The sequence below is a fragment of the Rhinolophus ferrumequinum genome, chromosome 13 (genome assembly GCF_004115265.2).
Source record: "Rhinolophus ferrumequinum isolate MPI-CBG mRhiFer1 chromosome 13, mRhiFer1_v1.p, whole genome shotgun sequence".
In the NCBI taxonomy this organism is placed as follows: domain Eukaryota; kingdom Metazoa; phylum Chordata; class Mammalia; order Chiroptera; family Rhinolophidae; genus Rhinolophus; species Rhinolophus ferrumequinum.
In genome coordinates this window covers 48,013,422-48,017,378 of record NC_046296.1, presented here as the reverse complement: position 1 = coordinate 48,017,378, position 3,957 = coordinate 48,013,422, and the positions used below count along the sequence as shown (strand labels likewise).

At 53.6% G+C, this 3,957-nt stretch overlaps 1 pseudogene; it reads right to left on the bottom strand.

The window, feature by feature from the left end:
• Window positions 1-282: 282 nt before the first annotated feature.
• LOC117032807 (diacylglycerol kinase zeta-like) lies at window positions 283-3,222 on the bottom strand (annotated as a pseudogene).
• Between the last annotated feature and the right edge of the window lie 735 nt (window positions 3,223-3,957).

The following is a 3,957-nucleotide window of genomic DNA, read 5'->3' as shown; positions in this document are numbered from 1 at the left end:
CAAGGAAAAGTCCAGAGCAGGTGGGCAAACCTGAGGCCTCATGGAACTGAGAGTTGAGTGGGGCTGGACTGTGGTGTGGATGGAGGAGAGCGGGCAGGCTGAGGCTGCCCGTGATGCAATGACCTGAACTGACAGGGAAGAGAAGGTTTTAGGCTGGAAAGTGTGAGCTGGAGGCCAGGGCCATGGTACCTGGGATGGGTGGTGTGAGTGGATGGTGTTGGATGTTGGGGCAACGCTGGCAGAAGTTGCTGTGGAGCCAAATCTGGGGTGGAAGGAGAGAGGTCAGGGAGGGAGCCAGGTGCTTGGCCAGGTAGAGTTTGCTGCCCCTGAGTCAGCCAGGGGAGGGGACACTGGGGACCGCAGGCAGCTAGCTGGATGTGAGCCGCTGGTGCTCAGGGAAGTGGCTGGGGCTGACCGCAGCCGGCTTATAGGTGGGACTTCTAGCCAGTGGACTGGAGGAGCCTCAGGACTCACCAGAGCGTGGGAGAGCAGGGGGCGGTGGGGGGGAGGGGAAGTGTGGGTTGGGAGGTCAGGCTGGACCGATGCCCCCCACAGCTCTGGGTCCAGGAAATAAATCTCATCCTGTGTGATCTCAGTCACATAGCTGAGATGTTCCTGCGCCTGGCGGGTCCTGGAGAAATGGCTGTCAGTGCTGTCATACGGGGAGCAACATTTGTGGGACAGTTTCTGGCATGTCGGGGCCTTGGCTCTGTCACCAGAGGCTCACGGGGATGTCCAAGAGAGAATGCGACCCAGAGCAGTGGTGACCAGGTTCTTGTCTTTGTGGGAGAAAGAATTTAAGAGCGAGACAGATGCAGGAAAGCACAGGAAATGTATTGAAATGAAAGCACACACTTGAGAGGGAAGTGTGGGAGAACTCAGAGATTGAGTGCACCGAGGAAGTCCTGACCATGGGTATTTATACCTCCGAGGCAGGTTTTTGATGACTCCCATTATAGTAAGCGCAATGTAAATGAGATTATAATGACATTATAATTAGCTAAAAGTCAGGTCCCAGTTATAGGGATTAACCTTGCTGGATAAAATTGGTTCTTTTTCCTCTCCAACTGCAGGAGCTGGATACAGTCACTTGTTACTTGTGTAACCAGTGAGGTGCCTCAGGTTGTATCCTGGAGGGGGTTGTCAATTTCCTAGACTATCTATCCTGCCTCAACACTGGCATCTTCCAGCTCCTTCTGGAGCCTCACAATGTAGGCGTGGCAGAGCTCTAGGTCACTGTTTCCTGGGACCACCACAGTGCCCAGTGGCACGGAGGCCTCCTTGAGTTGCTCCTTATCATAATGCAGGGCCTCCTACTCATGCATGCTGACTGTGCTCACCTGGACCCACAGCTGCTCAGGCACTGGGTGCTGGTCACTGTGAGGGGCAGCACTGGCTGCTTGGCCTAATGCACCAGGTTGCTCAGGGCCATGTGAATACCAAGGGGGCAAACTTGCAGGGCTCAGCACCCACCTGCACCGGGATGGCCTTGGACATGGCGAACACCTCAGGGCACTGCGTCAGCCGCTCAGCGTGCCTGCCCACCGGCAGCGCTGCCAGGGATGTCATGGTGAAGCCATCATCGTGCCTCTGGGCTCCAAGTGAAGGTGTTCCCAGGGTGGCCCCACGACGTGATGTCTGCACATTACCAGGGGATGTTCAGGAAAACTGTGCACTGGGGTTTCAGGCCCTGAATCTTGGAGGTCAAGTCAGTTTTGTCACACAGCACTCAGATGTGCTTGGCCAAGTCCTTAGTTCTGCCCCTCAGGCTGTCCCGGCATAGATATGTGGCGATGGAAGGCATAAAACATCTTGTTGGGAAAGCACCTGTTCAATTTCTCTGGGTTTGCCTCTGGCTTCTCGTGAAGCTCCAGGGTGATGCAGGCATCAAAGCCCAGGCTGAAGTGGTTGTTGAAGAAGTCCAGCGGTAGCTGGTCAGTGGCATCCTTATCACGCTCCTCAGGCCCTGCCTCAGGGTTTGGCTCCACGCGGAGGTCCCTGTTGTCCACCTGCACCACGTGGGAGAGGATCTCGGACTCCGGCTCATCTGTGTAGCCGCCAGTAGAGGATACAGGCCAAATCGTTGCCCATGCCCAGGGGCAGGATGGTGTGAGCCAGTGGTGGATTTGAGTGCAGCTAGTCCAGGGTAGAGAGGATCCAGCCCACGGTGCCGTTACCCCAGCAAGCCAGGATCCACGGGTTGTGCACTTTGTACTGTATCTCCAGCGTCTCCTTGGGCCCTTTCTGGCCCAAGGTCAAAGATTTGTCAGGAACTGAGATACCAGAGGAAGGACTGGATGCCTTTAGTGACCTGGTTGCCCCCACTCTTGGGGTTTACAAACACCAGCAGGAGCTTCATGAGGAGTTGGGGTGGGCCTGATGATGAAGGGTCTGCAGTAGCCGCCCCCCCCAACCCCTTGAACCCTCTCTTGCTGGATTTACTCTTGAAGGAGTCTTTCTTTTACTTCCTGCTTGCCTTGAGGGTGTTCTGGGGCACAGAGGGCACAGAGGACCCAGGCAGGTGGGATGACAACAGAGGCGTGGACCCCAAGGGAGCACGGTTCCTCCATCTGCTGCAGAATGAAGCAGGATACCTCGCTACCATATACTTGGTTGCACCAAGATCAACCGATTGTGCCAATCACTTTGCTGTGGAAGGTGAACTTCAGCTGGAAGCCCTTCCCACAGTGCCACCACTTGCCATCCTGGTGTCACCTGTGTACACAATGGTGCCACACAAAGGCTGGCTCACGCACGTTCTTGGATTCACGAAGAACGGCTTAGAGCAGAAACATATCTTTCGTTGTTTGATGCAAGGGGTGTGCACCACAATCTTGCAGGCTGCACACTTTCTCCGGGACACTGATTTATGGATCTTAGCTATGCAGTACTGCTCCCCAACATAGCAGAAGTCCCCCGACACTTTGGTCTCGAACCACAACTGCTCTGCATATGGAACCCGCTCACTTCAGTCCACAGTGCTCTGAATCTGCGTCTTTGGCTCACTGCACAGTGTCCCGGGAGCAGGAAGAGAGAGTGCCAGTTGCTGGAGGCCCCACTAGTAGGTGATGCTTTCCTGTGCAGAAGAGCTGCAGCCCTGGGAGGCGCCACGGGAGCCTTGTCCCTCTGGGGACCTGTGTCACAGTAGGAGCCTCTGGACCAGGCAGAGGTCCACTCGGAGTCGCTGCTCCGGGCCTCTGGGCTGCGGTCCTGCGGCCCCATCCAGCTCTATCCAGCCCTAGCCCCGGCCACAGCACAGGGGGCTTGTGGGAGACGCCCATACCTGGTGGGCGGTCAGGGCTCAACACACCAGCTTGGCTCCTCCACCTGCTGTCATAGCATGTTTGCTCCGCCGGTCCCCAAGAGCTACCCACTAAATTTTGAAAGCCCCCCAAGACTACTTTATTTAAAAGTAACTGCTACAACCTATTGCAATGCCTAAAAAGCAGTCTTAGATTCATTTCTTGGATTTCTTTTCTTAAGACCTCCTCTAAAATGTAAATACTCTTGGAAGGGTTAATAATACGTTCACATTAAAAAGTTAATGGCTCATGTTTCCATATTTTTCTAAGAATAACCATATTGGCTACTAGTGGAGAGCCAAGACTGGTGGAGGGTTCTACAAAGTGTGGCACAGGGCAAAGACCACGGTTTCTGGGTCAGGGAGACCTGGGTTTCAATCCTGGCTCTGAAACAATTGACTTGTGTGATAGTGGACAAATTACATGATCACACTGAACCATAAGGTTGTGTGAAAAAGAGAGACAAAACACTTTCTTCATGAGGCTTTTGTGAGGAGCAAGTTAACAGATGAAATGTACACATTCCAACTAATAGAATCGTTGCCCCATGTAACTAATTTCCTATCCTGAAGAAAGAGGAAAGTTTAACTCATGAAATGGCATGCTTCTGGAGAAAAATGTAATCATTTAAAAATGTGACTTTCTGCGTATTGGT